General features: G+C 43.5%; 1 protein-coding gene across 3 annotated transcripts in view; it reads right to left on the bottom strand.

The window, feature by feature from the left end:
* The window catches only part of dym (dymeclin), a 712,143-nt gene that overhangs the window by 178,970 nt on the left and 515,386 nt on the right, over positions 1-17,787 (bottom strand). The gene's annotated exons all lie outside the window — the stretch shown is intronic.

The raw sequence follows: 17,787 nt of genomic DNA on the forward strand, positions 1-17,787 counted from the left end.
GATCCTGGCTCGCAGACTGAAGGCCTGCTACCCGACCCGATCCCGACGTGTCGGGTTCGGTTCGGGCTTCCGGGTCCGGAATTCGGGCTCGGGTCGGGCCAGATCGGACACGTCCTATCACCACCTCAGGTAAGTGACTCTAACGTTAATTTACTTTTTGGACTTTAAAGGTGGTTTGTTACAGTTATTTTAAGCTTGTGCAGGTAAGGAACAAAGTGAAAAACGGAAAGTAAGTTAATTGATGGCCGGGTTGGGTGCTGGATAAAATGGAAGGACACGGGCCAGGTCAGGCTCGTGGTCGGATGGGGTTCTGTTGGTCTCGGGTCGAGTCTCATTTGCAGACCCGAGCAGGCCTTTACCGCAGACTGTAATGTTGGACAACAGTATTACAGATAATACATAATACTGCCACTGTGTGCTGGTGGTGGAGGGACTGAACACTTAAGGTGGTAGATGGGGGTGCCAATCAAGCAGGTTGCTTTGTCCTGGTTGGTGTCGAGCTTAGAGTGCTGTTGGAGCCGCACTCATCCAGGCAAGTGGAGAGTATTCCATCACACTCCTGACTTGTGCCTTTTAGCTGGTGGACAAGCAGTGGGGAGTCAGGAGTTGAGTTACTCGCCGCAGAATTCCCAGTCTCTGACCTGCTCTTGTAGCCACAGTATTAAAATTGCTGGTCCAGTTAATTTTCTGATCAATGGTAACCCCTAGAATATTGATGTGGGATTCAACGATTCAGGGATTCAGTAATGCCGCTGAATATCAATAGAAGATGGTTAAATTCTCTCTTGTGGGAGATGGTCATTTCCTGGTACTTGTGTGGTGAAAATCTCACTTGCCACTTATCAAGCCCAAGCCTGAAATGTTGTCCAGGTCTTTCTCTACGTGGGCATGGACCGCTTCAGTATCTTGAGGAGTTGCGAATGGTACTGAACAAGACGCAAACATCAGAAAACACCCTCACTTCTGACCTTATGCTGGAGGGAAGGACATTGATGAAGCAGCTGAAGATGGTTGCTGCAGGACTTCCTCAGAGTAGTGTCCTAGGCCCAATGTCCTGGGGCTGAGATGATAGGCTTCCAACAACCACAACCATCTCCCTTTGTGCTAGGTGTGATTCCAACCAGTGGAGAGTTTTCCCCCCACATTCCCATTGACTTCAATTCTGCTAGGGCTCCTTACCAAATGCTGTCTTGATGTCAAGGGCAGTCACTCGCACCTCATCTCTGGAATTCAGCTTTTTTGTCCGTGTTTGGACCAAGGCTGTGATGAGGTCTGGAGCTGACTGGCTCTAGCAGAACTCAAACTGAGCTATGGAGAGAGGGATGTTGCTGAGTATGTGCTGCTTGATAGCACTGGCAATGACACCTTCCATCACTTTGCTGATGATTGAGAGTAGACTAATGGGGCACTAATTGGCCTGATTGGATTTGTCCTTTTTTTTGTGGCCAACATATACTTGGACAATTTTCTACACTGCCGAGTAGATACCTGTATTGTAGCTGCAGAAGAACAGCTTGGCTATGGGCGTGGCTGGTTCTGGAGCTAAAGTCTTCAGTACTACAGCTGGGATGTCATCAGGACCCATAGCCTTTGCTGTATCCAGTGGCTTCAGGCATTTCTTGACATCACATGGAGTGAATCGAATTGGCTGAAGACTGGCATCTATGATTTTTTTTATTTATTCGTTCGGGGGATGTGGGCATCGCTGGCTTGAACAGCATTTATTGCCCATTCCTAATTGTCCTCAAGGTGGTGGTGGTGAGTTGCCTTCTTGAACTGCTGCAGTCCTTGGGGCGTAGGTACACCAACAGTTCTGTAAGGAAGGGAGTTCCAGGATTTTAATCCAGCGACAGTGAAGGAACAGCATTATAGTTCCAAGTCAAGATGGTGTGTGACTTGGAAGGGAACTTGTAGGTGGTGGTGTTCCTATGCATCCCATGTTTCCCTTGTCCTTCTAGGTGGCAGAGGTTGCGGGTTAGGAAGGTGCTGTCGAAAGAGCCTTGGTGAGTTGCTGCAGTGCATCTTGTATATGGTACACACTGTTGCCACTGTGCGTCAATGGTTGAGGGAGTGAATGTTGAAGGTGGTGGATGGGGTGCTAATAAAGTGGGCTGCTTTGTCCTGGATGGTGTCGAGCTTCTTGAGTGTTGTTGGAGCTGCACCCATCCAGGCAAGTGAAGAGTATTCCATTACACTCCTGATTTGCGCCTTGTAGATGGCAGACAGGCTTTGGGGAGACAAGAGGTGAGTTACTCACTGCAGATTTCCTCGCCTCTGACCTGCTCTTGGAGCCACAACATTTGTGTGGCTGGTCCAGTTCAGTTTATGATCAATGGTGACCCCCAGGATGTTGTTGGTGGGGGAATCAGTGATGGTAATGCCATTGAACATCAAGGGGAGATGGTCAAATTCTCACTTGTTGGATATGGTCATTGCCTGGCACTTGTGTGGCGCAAATGTTACTTGCCACTTATCAGCCCAAGCCTGGATGCTGTCCAGGTTTGTTGCATATAGATACGGACTGCTTCAGTCTCTGAGGAGTTGTGAATGGTGCTGAACATTGTGCAATCATCAGCGAACATTCCCACTTCTGACCTTACGATGAAGGGGAGGTCATTGATGAAGCAGCTGAAGATGGTTGGGCCGAGGACACTACACTGAAGAACTCCTGCAGTGATGTGCTGGGACTGAGATGATTCACCTCCAACAACCAGAACCATCTTCCTTTGTGCTAGGTATGACTAGGTATGTGCTAGAAATGTCTCCAATCAGCGGAGACATTTCCCCAATTCCCACTGACTCTAGTCTTGCCAGGGCTCCTCGATGCCATACTTGGTCAAATGCTGCCTTGATGTCAAGGACATTCACTCTCACCTCACCTCTGGAGTTCAGCTCTTTTGTCCATGCTTGGTCCAAGGTTGTACTGAGGTGAGGAGATGAGTGGCCCTGGCAGAACCCAAACTGAGCATCAGTGAGCAGCTATTGCTGAGCAAGTGCTGCTTGATTGCACTGTCGGTGACCCCTTCCATCACTTTGCTGGTGATCGGGAGCAGACTGATAGGGCGGTAACTGGCCTGGTTGTATTTGTCCTGCTTTTTGTGCACAGGACATACCTGGGCAATTTTCCACATTGCTGGGTAGATGCCAGTGTTGTAGCTGTACTGGAACAGCTTGGCGAGGGGCACGGGAAGCTCCGGAGCACAAGTCTGTGAGAGGTAGATTGGCGAGACCTAGGTCAAGTAGGTTTTTCCCTCTTGTTGGTGCTCTCACTACCTGCCACAGGCCCAGTCTTGCAGATATGTCCTTCTGGACTTGGCCAGCTCGGTCAGCAGTGGTGCATGGACAAGTAAGTCCCCCACCCAGAGTACACTTTGTGTCCTTTCTACCCTCAGTGCCTGTTCCAAGTGGTGTTCAAAATGGAGAAGTACTGATTCATCAGCTGAACAAGAGTGGTAGGTGCTAATCAGTGGAAGGTTTCCCTTGTCCACGTTTGACCTGATGGCATGAGATTTCATGGAGTCCGGACTCAACACTGGTGGGTCTGTCCTGCCAGTCGAACATTACATACCAAGGAATAGATATGGATGAAATCTGTGACATTGGTTGTCAGGTATGATTTGGTGAGTATGATGGTCAGGCTGTTGCTTGGTTAGTCTGTGGGACAGCTTTCCCAATTTTGGCACATGTCCCCAGATGTTGGTGCGGAAAACTTTGCCGGGTCAACTGGGCAGGGCGTGCCTTTGTTGTTTCCGGTGCCTCGGTCCGTCCAGCTTTATTCTTATTCAGCCTTTCTGTATCAGTTTGATAGAACTGTGTGACTTGCTAGGCCATTTCAGAGGGCAGTTCAGGGTCTGGAGTTACATGTAGGCCAGACCAGGTGAGGAAGGTAGATTTCCTCCTCTAAAGGACATTAGTGAACCAGATGGGATTTTACGACAATCCGGTATCATGAACATTATTAATGAAAATTGCATTTTATTCCAGATTTATTAATTAGTTGCATTTAAATTTCCCCAGCAGCTGTGGTGGGATTTAAACTCATGTCTCTGGAGCATTAGTCCAGGCTTCTGGATACTAATCCAGTAAGATTGCCACTATGCTACCATCCTCTCTAGTTAATAGTTGTAAAGTTGGCACACATTTCTGGTCCTCTGAATTCCAAAAAGCTCCATCTTGTACAAGAAAGAATCCGATTATATTTTTAAATACACACCCTGTAGGGTTCTGGACGACAACGTGATTTTATTTCAGCAGGTGACTGGAAAGGATTCATATGTCATCTGTGTCACTAAGCAGAATGCATCTCAGAAGTTCATAACGTCCAAGGTGGTGGTACAGCCACCACAATTGGTCACATGCTTAAGGAGAAGGGGATGGAGAAAATGTTATGATCCTGGTTTTTTTTTCAGGAAGTAAGAGGTGTGTCTTTAAGAAAGCAAAGGATCACTATTGCTTTAAGGTAACAAGCTCCAGAGACTGTGAGCCAAAGTGCATTTTTGGTTACCCGGCAACAACTATTCAGAGACCAAGGACACGAGATACAATGTTGCCAATTGCCTTCTGAAAAACTGGCTAACTGGTTCATTCAGACACACAGACTGTCTGCCAGCATATACTGAAGGAAATAGGAGAGAGCTCCCCCTCTGTCTGTTTAAACCCTATTTATTATACTCAGAATCCTGATAAGTCAAGCCAGATTAATTTCTTAAATGAATATAACCAATTACGTTAACTACTGAACTGTAATTGCTGAATTCATCGTTGGACGAACGAGGTGTTGAAGCTTTGGATGTTGGACATTTTTTTACTCCCATTGGCCAGCTGTGAGGACTTCAAGCACCTTGGACTGTTCCACATTGGAAGATTCCACTTCGGCATGAGTGTAAATCTGCACAGACTTTATTGTATTTACTATTATTTTTTAAACGTTGTTCATATCTTAGTAGTGTTTAAGAATTTAGTTTTTCTAATAAACAGTTAATTTGTTGATCTAAAGACACCTGGTTTGGTTCAACCTCATTCGGGGTTCAAGTTGGCTGTGGCTTTCCTTAATTTGGAAAGTTTAAAGTGATATGTTAGGCGATCTGTGGAGGGATGGGACTGAATCGACAGTGCGTTTCTCCCACTGCAATCAGAATCATATTTTGATTGGGGGCTTTGTCTTGAGCAGTTGGTCGTAACAAAAAGCAGCCAGTTCTCCGCTCTAGATTGTGAGAAGAGCTTGATCTTGTCTTTGCCCTACATCGACACAAGTATGATCTTTCACCAAGCTTTGGTAATAATCGAGAGGGAGGGCTCCTTGTTGATTTTCCACTCCTTAGCCCATGGAATCTGTGACAGACTGTAGAACTCCTTACAGCTTCCTTGGCTGAGCCCAGCTAATTAAGGGAATCGAATCCAAAACCTTCCTGCTATATAATTACCACATTGGGCAATGTATTAACCCACAAAGCCGCTGAGGAAACCTTCAAACACTGATACCCAGCCAAGCATCCAAATGAGAAAGAACTGGGATTCAGAAGAATTAAATAGGCAGAAAATGACAAGAGAAGACAAACAGGTGGGGCTCTACCATGCTAATGATAATTGATAGTTTCAGGGTGAGTTCTCCTAATTCCATATTATTTTTTGCTAAATATCTATGCTTAGTGTAAATATTGCTAGTAAGTATATTTCATAAAGGAAAAGAACATTGGTGACGTGATGCTGCTCATCTTTCATCACTGTTCCTTTTAATCATGATTCTATTTGAACTGAAACAGTCCATGGTAAATGAACCATCATGTTAGCACATAAAACATTTAAAACAGATCATTTTTTGTGAATAACAGCACATTATCTATAGGCTTCCAGGGAGGTGGTGGCATAGTGGTAATGTCACTAGACTAGTAATCCAGAGCCCAGACTAATGTTCTGAGGACATGGGTCCGAATCCCACCACAGCAGAGGTTGAAATCTGAATGAAATTAATAAATCTGGAATTAAAAGCTCGTCTAATGGTGGCCATGAAACCATTGTTGATTGTTGTAAAAACCCATCTGGTTCACTAACATCCTTTAGGGAAGGAAATCTGCTGTCCTTACCTGATCTGGCCTACATGCAACTCCAGACCCACAGCAATGTGGTTGACTCTTAAAATGCCCTCTGAAATAGTCTAGCAAGTCACTCAGTTCAAGGACAATTAGGAATGAGCAATAAAAGCTGGATAGGCAATAAATGCTGGCCTAGCCAGAGACTCCCACATCCCAAAAACAAATTTTCTTATTATTTTCTTCTTACCTGTCTACGGCTAACACTCGACACCTTTTTATGTTGTACAGCTGTTATGAACACGAGTCAAAATTGAAAGTAGATGTATATCTGCCAGGATTTGGGGATATTCTGAGAATAGTCAAAATTTAGACTAAGAATAAAAATTCTGATACTTGTTAAGAGAAGGACAAAGCCCATAGTACAAGAGACCATTAAGGTTGAGAAGAGCATTCATATATGCCAACTATCTGCTTTACAGTCAACATCCATTCAATGTTGACGCTTCACAATCAATACTATGTGCTTAAACTTTACTCAAATGTCGACCATGACACTTCCTAAAAATGGTTTATGAAAGTCAAAATACAGCACATCAGCCAAGTTCCTTTTACTATATTCTTAGAATTTTCTTGAAGAACTAGCGGCTCAGAACTGGGCGTTCATGAGGCACTGTGGGCCATCACAGCAGCAGAATTGCATTCAAGCACAATCTGTAATCTCATGGCCTGGCAAATCCCTCACTCTACCATTGCCATCAAGCCTGATCAACTCTGGCTCAATGAGGAGTGCAGGACAGCATGGCAGCAGCAGCAGCACCAGGCATACGACTACATGTATGCTAAACAGCAGAAGCAGCATGGGATACAGAGAGCAAAGCAATCCCACAACCAACAGATCAGATCAAACCTCTCCAGTCCTGTCACATCTAGCGGCTCCACAAACATCCCCATCCTGAATGATGGGGGAACACAGCATGCCAGTGCAAAACACATGGCTAAAACAGTTGCAACTACCTCAGCAAGAAGTGCCGAGTGGATGATCCATCTCGGCCTCCTCCTGAGTTCCCCACCATCACAGATGCCAGTTTTCAGCCAATTCGATTCATTCCATGAGATATCAAGAAACAGCTTAAACCACTGGATACTGCAAAGACCATGGGCCCTGATGACACCCCAGCTGCAGCACTGAAGACTTGTATTCTGGAACTAGCCGCACCCTTAGCCAAACTGTTCCACTACAGCTGTAACACTGGCATCTGCCTGACAATGTGGAAAATTACCCAGGTATGTCTTGTCCACAAAAAGCAGGATCAATCCAATCCGGCCAAATAGTGTTCCATCAGTCTACCCTCCATCATCAGCAAAGTGATGGAAGGTGTCATTGTTAGTGCTATCAAGCGGCATATACTCAGGAATAACCTGCTCACCGATACTCAGTTTGGGCTCTGCCGGGGCATTACAGCCTTGCTTGGTCCAAACATGGACAAAAGAGCTGAATTCCAGGTGAGGGGAGATGAAAGTGACTGCTCTTGACATCAAGGCAGCATTTGATCGGATTTGGCATCAAGGAGCCTTAACAAAATTGAAGTTAATGGGAATCAGGGGGAAGACTCTCCACTGGTTGGAATCAAACCTAGCACAAAGTAAGATTGGTGTGGCTGTTGCAGACCAATCATTTCAGTATCAAGACGTCGCTGCAGGAGTTCCTCAGGGTAGTGTCCTAGGCCCAACCATCTTCAGCTGCTTCATCAATGACCTTCCCTCCGTCATAAGGTCAGAAGTGGGGGTGCTCGCTGATGATTGTATGATGTTCAGTACCATTCACACCTGAAACAGTCTAGGCCTGCAAGCAGCAAGACCTGGACAACATTCAGACTCGGGCTGATAAGGAGAAAGAAACATCTGCGTCACAAAAGTGTTAGGCAATGACCATCTCCAATAAGATAGAATCGAACCATCTCCCCATGATGCTCAAAGGTATTACCATTGCTGAATCCCCAACCATCAACATCCTGTGAGTTACCATTGACCAGAAGTTAACTGGGCCAGCCATTTAAACACTGTGGCTACAAGAGCAGGTCAGAGGCTGGAAATTCTGTGCAAGTAACTCACCACCTGACTCCCCAAAGCCTGTCCACAATCTACAAGATACAAGTCAGGAGTGCGATGGAATACTCTCCACTTGCCTGGATAAGTGCAGCTTCAACAACACTCAAAACTTGACACCATCAAACACAAAGCAGCCTGCTTGATCGGCACCCCATCCACCACCTTAAATATTCAGCCCCTCCACCACCTGCGCACAGTAGCAGCAGTGTGTGGCATCTACAAGATGCACTGCAGCAACTCGCCAAGACTCCTTCAACAGCACCTTCCAAACCCGTGACTTCTACCGAGAAAGACAATGGTAGCAGATACATGGGAACACCATCAGCTGCAAGTTCCCCTCTAAGCCACATCTGACCTAGAACTATTTCCTCATTCCTTCAATGTCACTGGGTCAAAAATCTGGAACTCCCTTCCTAACAGCGCTGTGGGTGTACCTACATCAAATGGATTCCAGCAGTTCAAGAAGACAGATCACTATTATCTCAAGGGCAACTGGGGATTCACAATAAATGCTGGCCTTGGCAGCAATGCTTACATCCCATGAACGAATAAAAAAAGACCAGAACTTTGGATATCCATGTTGACCATCTCTAATTTCACCCATAACTTTTTAAGGGTTCATTAATGTTATCCTTTACCAGTTTCTTACCATTGCTGTTGAAACTAGACAATATGTAGCTACCTCTTTTTGAACAGATGTGCTTTGATACATTTCATGTTCCTAAAGAAAACTCTGGCATTCCATCACTAATGTTCCTCAGTATTGTGAAGACTTGGTGACATGAGTCCATCAAACCCCTGAAATCTTCCTCAGCAAGATGTGCCTGCAGCAGGCATCGACAAGATCTTCGCCAAGCTGGGTGCCAAGGGCAAGCCCCAACTCACCCTGGGTCAGATAGTGGATTTCATCAACCTGAGGCAACGAGACCCTTGGCTTAATGAGGTGCTCAACCTGCCCCTCAAAGCCTACCAGGTCCAGCAGCTCAACACTAAGCACAAGCCTAACAAGAACCTTGCCAATAGCTTCAATTCTGTGATCCTGCAAAAATGAGGATTACACACAAGAATGGTGTGCCAAATGGTGAGGTAGGAATCGCCCTCGGATTTGCTTCAGAATTTTAAAATTAAGACGTTGATTGACCAGGAGCCAATGTAGGTCAGCAAGCACATGGGTGATCGGGGAATGAGGCCTGGTACGAGTTAAGACACAAGCAGCAGATTTTGGATGATCGCAAGTTTACGGAAAGTATCACGTGGGAGTCCAGCCATGAGTGCGTCGGAATAGTCAAGTCTAGAGGTAACAAAGGCATGGATGAGGGTTTCAACAGGATATGAGCAGAGACAGGGGCGAAGTTACAGAGATGGAATACTAAATAAAATTTGAAAGATCTGCAGAAATGCCAAGGTGCGTGGACTCTCTTTTCCAGACTTGTTGCTTCTACCTGTATGGAAGGTTTGGCACAACCCTTTCCCTTAGAAATACAGGAAGAAGAAATTATGTTTTCCCTTTTATGACATGCTTCCAGGAAACTGAAGGTGCAAGGCACAGATGCAATGGGGCAACCCAAGATATTTCATTTCGTACAAAAACAGAAAATGCTGGAAATACTCAGTAGGTCAGGCAGCATCTGTGGAGAGAAAACCAGAGTTAACATTTCAAATCGATGATCTTTCATCAGAACTGGCAAAGGTTAGAAATGTAATAGGTTTTCAGCAAGTGAAAGTACAGACCTCGATATCCACTACTGTAAAGTGTTGGTACTGGGAGGGAGATACTGTGGTCACAGGGGTGTTGCATACGAGTTTCTCTAATATTCTTCGCTGTGTTTTACTTACAGGACAAGCCTGTGCATAACCACCAGGACAGGATCGTGATAGTTGGGAGCCGTACATCCCTCATGCCGTTCCTGAGTAAACTGTTGATAGCACTGGTGAAGCAGCTTGATGCCAAGACACAGCGAGTGACCTTTTTGACGTCTTTCCCACACTGCCTGTCACACTCTGCCCGAGGCTGTATAAGCTGCATCACACCCAAAACGTCTTAACTTCTTATCTCTCTTTGAAGGCACTGTCTTCAGTATTGATTTAACTGTCTGTCCTCTTCACTTCCTGTGGATTCTTTCCAAGGTGAGGGCCCAGAACCATGTAGCATCAAGGTCTATTGCATATGAAGACAATATACAACAGAGCGCTTCAAGCATTACTGCTGTTTTGTAAGAGGGCTCCTTGAAGTGAGTGGCTTATACACAGCCATTTGCAGGGGATCCCAATCCCAAGTGCAGTGATGGCCAGATTTGTTAATTTTGAAATTCAAGGTGTGGTTTCTAACATCAGAGAAACAGTTGCAGAAAGGTCTGATGAGGTGTCTCCCCCTCAAGGTACTAATCTCTCATCCACCCCTTACACATGCCTCATTTGTGCTTAGGATGTGGGTAATCCTGGTAAGGAAGTATTTATTGCCCATTTATTGGTGTGAGGTCATTTTAATCACATAGTGTGGGGCTGAAGTGATATGAAGGGCAGACCAGCTAGTGGATGGCAAGTTCACTTCCCTGAAGGGTCTTAGTGAACCAGCTGCATTTTTACAACAATCTGACAGCCTTAATGGTCATTTGCTGGTGCTAGCTCAAAATTATCAGGTTGATTGAATTCATTTTCATAACTTTCCATGGTAGGATTTGAATTTATGACCTTTGGATTGCTGGACCAGTATCATATCCACTAGCTTATCATGCCCTGTACCTTTTCATGCAGCAAGCCCCCAGAAGACTGGTGTTCTGATGAAGGGTCACTGACCTGAAACATTAACTCTGCTTCTCTCTCCACAGATGCTGTCAGACCTGCTGAGTATTTCCAGCATTTCTTGTTTTTATTTCAGATTTCCAGCATCTGCAGTATTTTGCTTTTATATTACTGAAGTGTTTGAGACTGGGGAGACATTGGGAGCCACTGCATCATTGACTGCAGCTCCAGCTATATTAAATTTGATCTGAACACATACAGTATCTTGAGATACCATATGCTTTTCATATTTAGATCATGGACCTGTATTTTTGAAGATTTTTGGGAATGGTTTATCAGGGGAAAAAAATATGTGGTCCAAACCGCAATTCTTAGTTGTTTAGTTTGAATTATCTGATATCCTTGTGCACTAAGTTACTACTTTATGTTATTTGTGTCACTGAAATCAAATTATTGGATAATTCAATTTTGTAGCACAAAAAAAAAGACTGAATTATGAGGAGTTGCTTGTACTTTCAACTGCTACACATTTCATGGAGCACTCCACAGTCCTCACAAGAACCTTGTCCAATTGCTATGTGATATAGAGTCAGAGAGAGATACAGCACCGAAACAGGCCCTTCGGCCCACCAAATCCGCGCTGACCATTAACCACCTATTTATACTAATCCTACATTAATCCCATTTTCCTTCTGACATCTCCACCTTCCCTCAATTCTCCTACCACCTACCTACACTAGGGGCAATTTTTACAATGGCCGATTTACCTATCAACCCGCAAGTCTTTAAAAAGTCTGTAAAAAATTCAACACACAATCAGTCTGTTAGCTTTGCCCCAAAATACCCCCCTTCACCCAAATAGTGTTTCCAGAGTTATATCTTTATCAATTTATAAACTGTGGGGAGGGGGCAGGGAAAGCATGTGCTTATTTTTTCTATAACTCTTTTGTCATTGCGTGGCAATGAGCTCCAACAAAAACACAAGGCTTTATTTTACAGGCATTAACCTCACAATGACTTTAGGCACCATTTTTCATGGAAACCACATGCTCCACATTGGCCTTTAAGGAGGCTGAGAGATACATATCACAATATATCATAATAGATTATGTAAAGTACAGTGGCGCAGTGGTTAGCACTGCAGCCTCACAGCTCCAGCGACCCGGGTTCAATTCTGGGTACTGCCTGTGTGGAGTTTGCAAGTTCTCCCTGTGTCTGCGTGGGTTTCCTCCGGGTGCTCCGGTTTCCTCCCACAAACCAAAAGACTTGCAGGTTGGTAGGTAAATTGGCCATTATAAATTGCCCCTAGTATAGGTAGGTGGTAGGGAAATATAGGGACAGGTGGGGATGTGGTAGGAACATGGGATTAGTGCAGGATTAGTAAAATTGGGTGGTTGATGGTCGGCACAGACTCGGTGGGCCGAAGGGCCTGTTTCAGTGCTGTATCTCTAAACTAAACTAAAGTGCAAAGAGAGTAATACATTCACAACGGTTATGCCCTTAACTGACTAAAGCTAGTGGTTAAAAGGCTGAAGTTACCAGCTTAACGTCTTGCCAGTGCAAATAGAAAACTTGACATTGCATGCCTTGCTGTGCAGTAAATAAACCTCCTGTTGGCGGAGTCTCAAGCAGGGTCATTAATAAAGTCTTTTCAGGATGTGGGGATCCACGGGGCACACAAGATGATGCCATTACAATTAAGCTACCAAATAAGTGAAAATATCTAGTGAGGCAAATTTCCACAATTCTTTTTCACCATCTCTGCATTTTCTCAACTTCTTGGACTTGTTTTGATGAGGTCATAACCCAAAGAATTAGCTCACATGGTTTATGAATCCAGCAGGGCTGATGTACTGTCTTAAAACTCACAAATGATATAGTTTATCAGTGTTTAACTATTAAACAATTATTAATTTGGAAGCCAAACCTCATATAGGTAAGAAAAATTAATGGTTGGAGTATTGATTTTAGAAGCACCAGTGCTGCTTGTAACCACACAGTGAAAATACTTTGCTAGCAGAGGTGAGGAAAAGCAAGGTTTCCAGGAGGCAGAAGTGGTACTGCTGAACTCTGAATTGCTAACTCTGTTGTGCATAGTTCACCATTATCTCATTTTCTACTTAAATTTTTAAAGTCAGGGTTTACCTACTCTAGGTATATCAGGCATTTCCACATTAAGTTACAATCCCTATTTTCATTGAAGGAGCAATATATTTTCTAATTTTTTCCTTAACTGAGGATAATACTGCATCCCCATCACTGTTCCAATTCATCAACCTTTGAGACAAAGATAGTTGTTCTACTGCATCCAGCTATCACTCAGGCAGCCTGTGAAATGGGGGTTATATGATAGGTTATCAGGAATTTTCAAAAATCATAGGCTTGAGGGTAGGTGGCCGTTCTAAAAAAAAAAGTGAATAAAATGTAGTCAATGAATTTTTCAAGTAATAAAAATTCTAACACTAAAATTTAAATAAAGGAATATTGCACCCCTAGTGTCTCAGTTGGAAGATAGAGAGACCGGAAAAGTCCCAGGTTTTATCCCTAATTTGTGCTAAATTAGTTGATCTCAGTTGGGACAGCATTTAGGGCATTATAATTATCCCCAGTGTCTGTGGATTACATGGATAAGAAGAATTGAGTTTTTGCTCCCGATTACTAATTAGTAACTTGCTGAAAAATGGCCATTTGTGTGAGGGTAGGATCAAGCTCTGAAGTAATGTACCCTATGATCAAAACAGCCTGCTGACACTCACTGTATAAGCTGGCACATGAATGGCTACTTGGGCAAGGCAGTAAGTGGCCAGTACCTATACTCAAAGTGAGTCATTGCCTTCCAGAAAGAAAACTGGGGGAAAAAGTGACCAACTTAGAAAATAATTTCATAAGATTTTACATTAAACATATAATTTTGTTCAAATGATGAATGACGACAACATAATCAGGACAGTTGGCCCAACTTCGCAAGGAAGGTAAATAAATTACACAAAGTTGACATGAAAAGATTGCTTAAGTGCTCTGAATTAATGAGTATTGATTCAATTCAACTTTCTGACAACACTGAGCACATCAATTTATTCACAACCATGATGCAGGGTGCTCTGTACTCATGTGTCTCATCTCATGGGAGGAGATAGGATACACACAAGGTAACAGTATCATATGCAGTTTATTCTATGTGAACTGTATTGGACATTCCATTTGAACTTTAAGTAGACAGCAACATCTCATTGCCGCCAAATAGTTTAAAGCAGTTCTGATTGCTGTTCCTACTGTAAACAACCAAAGTTCAAGTACTTTCAACAGCATGCAAAGCTCTACTTCATGATCACTTCCACATCCTAATCATATGATTGTCGTTTTATTAACCCCAGATGACAAAAGGAAGAGTGAATCCTGATAGGATTCAAACTCAGCTCTCTGTTCCCTAGTGCTCAGGCAACTGAGCTACCTAGTTTATAATTTAGGTGAAAACAAAATGTAGAAAAACAAAACTATATTTACTAGAAAATACTTACCCTCTTTCTTTATACATTTAAAATAAAAAATTATGTCTAATCCCTTTGTTGCCAACTTTGGACAATTCCCCTGCCCCAACCCCAGACATCACTCATTATAACTTTTTGGCGATTGACCAGGCCTGCCTTCTCATTTTTTCTCCTTCCTTCTGGGAAGTGCTTGGTGTCTCCCTTGAAACATATGCTGATTACGAGCATGCAACATTTGATAGATCTGCGAAGTGAACTTGCAACCCAATACTTCATGGGGCAGTGTACTGGAGCCGAGGCACAGTGGTGCAGTGGTTAGCACCGCAGCCTCACAGCTCCAGCAACCTGGGTTCAATTCTGGGTACTGCCTGTGTGGAGTTTGCAAGTTCTCCCTGTGTCTGCGTGGGTTTCCCTCCGGGTACTCCGGTTTCCTCCCACATGCCAAAGACTTGCAGGTTGATAGGTAAATTGGCCATTATAAATTGCCCCTAGTATAGGTAGGTGGTAGGGGAATATAGGGACAGGTGGGGATGTGGCAGGAATATGGGATTAGTGTAGGATTAGTATAAATGGGTGGTCGATGGTCGGCACAGACTCAGTGGGCCGAAGGGCCTGTTTCAGTGCTGTATCTCTAAACTAAACTAAACTAAAGCACTGCACTGCCTAAAAGGAGAGACTTAAAGTTGCAGAGGCCAGCTCTCCCACGACATCCTCTACTTCATTATAAAGCTCTGGTTAGGCCCCAACGGGAGTAGTGTGTTCAGTTCTGGTCACCACACTTCAGGAAGGATGTGAGGATCCTTGAGAGGGTGCAGAGAGGGTTCAGAAGAGATTTACCAGAATGGTTCCAGGGATAGAGGATTTTAGCGACAAGGTTAGGTTGGAAAAGCTGGCTTTGTTCTCCTTTGAGCAAAGGAGATTGAGGGAAGATTTAATAGAAGTTTTCAAGATTATGACAAGCTTAGATAAGTTAGACAAGGCAAAACTGTTCCCATTAACAAACAGTATAAGGACTAGAGGACAAAGATTGAAAGTTTTGGTCAAAAGATACAGGGGGAATACGAGGAAGCACATTTTTTTTAATGCAGCAGGTGGTAGTGACCTGGTGGAAGAGAAGACGATCAATGACTTCAAGAGGAAGTGGGTTGACCATCTGGGAGAAACAGACTTGCAGGGCTTTGGGCAATCAAGCTGGGGAGTGGGACTGACTGCACAGCTCTGTGGAGAGGCGGCATGGACTCGATGGGCCGAATGGACTCCATCTGTGTCGCAAATGACTCTATGACAATAACGCTTTTGAAATCAAGGCCATTAACTGTCAGAGTATTCCAATTTTATGTCTGGAGAAGGCACACTTTTCTGAACAATATATTCTCAAGTACTGCCAATTTTTCATCAAGGCTAGTTAGCTCAAGAACTGAAATTACTTGGACTCCAATCAAAGTCAAGTAGTTTATCTGAATATCTGCATTATGGGTGAAACATCTCCACTCCTCTGCAATTGAAACGGCCACAGCATAATTCCATTTTTAATGCATCAATGCATGTGCCAAGCTTTTCAGCTCCCATTCTAAACTTTTCTAACTGCAACATTCAGGTGAATGAATAATAATAGAAAATATATGTAGAAATTACACAATTGACTTTTCATTACATTGCACTGGGTCTGCACTTTGGACTAAATGTCATCGAGAACAGAACAAGTCTTGTTAACCATTAAGGACATTTCTCTCTCATTAACTGCTACCTTCACTGTGCAAGTCAGTCATTTTTTTAAAAAGCCCACTATATTATTTATCATAGTATTCATTACAAAACACATTTTTTGTCCAATGTTTGCCATTACCACTATGGTAAAAACATAGGCGCCTGCTGTTTTTCCTATTCACCCATGTTTTGCTATAGCTAGACGGCAGGAAGCCATTTCATCAAAAATACACCCATTCTGCAATCTAACTAATCTTACACTAACTAAAAACTAAGTGGAGCTTGACTTTCAATACTACTTTTCTTTAAACAGAGAAGCTGATTTCTGATTTCCTCCTTCAGCTATAATTAATAACTAGATAATTACACTCCTAACCCTTATCCATGCATTTGTACCTTTAGAATTGACTTATCCAACCAACTCCTGGCCAGACTCCCACATTCTACCCTCCATAAAATTGAGGTAATCCAAAACTCTGCCCTAACCCACATCAAATCTCGTTCACTCGTCACTCCTCTGCTCACTGATCTACACTGGCACCCAGTCAAGCAACCTTATTTTCAAATCTCTCCATGGCCTTGCCCCTTCCCATTTCTGTATTCCCTCCAGCCCCACAACCTTCTGAGATCTCTGTGCTCCGCGGATTCTGGCCTTTTCAGCATCCCTGATTTTAATCGTTTCACCACTGGTGGCCATGCCTTCAGCTGCCAAGGTCCTAAGCTATGGAATTCCCTCTGCCTCTCTTTTCTCCTTTAAGCTGCTCCTTACATCTTTGACAAAACCTTTGGTTATTTGTCTTAATACCTCATATGGCTCAGTGCAAAATTTGGTTTTATAAAGCTCCTGGGAATTTTATATTGTTAAAGGTGCCATATAAATACAAATTGTTGTTGTTAAGGGCACCGTATGAATACAAATTGATATTGTGCTAATTCAAACCATGCCAAATAAAGTTACAAGGAGGATCCCAGGTTCAATCTTAGTTCTGCAATGAGCCAACTGATTTCCAATGGGGCAACGGTAAGAATACTAAATTGGTATTAGCACCCAAAGAACGTTATGATGTCCTTCTCTCCAGAATAGACTTTAGAGACTCAGCAAACTGGACTCACACTTAGGTGTCTGATGCATGAGAGGAAGTCTGCTCCAAGGTCACTGTTGATTCAGCTCACAGCTGGTGTACCAGCATATCCAATTAAAACTCATCTGATCTTAGAAAGAAAGACTTGTATTTATATAGCGCCTTTCATGTCCACTGGACATCTCAAAGCATTTTACAGCCAATGAAGTACTTGTTAACTGTAGTCACTGTTGTAAAGCAGGAAATGCGGCAGTCAGTATGCGCACAGCAAATTCCCACAAACAATAATGGGATAACGACCAGATAATTCTTTTCTGTGATGTTGATTGAGGTATAAATATTGGCCAGGACACTGGGGATAAGTCCTCGGCTCTTCTTTGAAATAGTGCCATGGGATCTCTTACATCCATCCAAGCAAGCAGGTGGGGCCTCAGTTTAATGTCTCATCCGAAAGATGTTCAGCATCTCTCAACACTAATACAGCTTAAACTGAAAAATCTAACCTGCATCTTTTCATTCTGTATTGCAACTCCAGTGAACTTATCGCCTAACACTCATTCCGCCTTTGCTCAAGTCAGCAAAACATATAGTTGTGCAGTTCCAGTGATGCCAAAGCCATTATCCATT

The sequence above is a fragment of the Heterodontus francisci genome, chromosome 1 (genome assembly GCF_036365525.1).
Source record: "Heterodontus francisci isolate sHetFra1 chromosome 1, sHetFra1.hap1, whole genome shotgun sequence".
Taxonomy (NCBI): Eukaryota; Metazoa; Chordata; class Chondrichthyes; order Heterodontiformes; family Heterodontidae; genus Heterodontus; species Heterodontus francisci.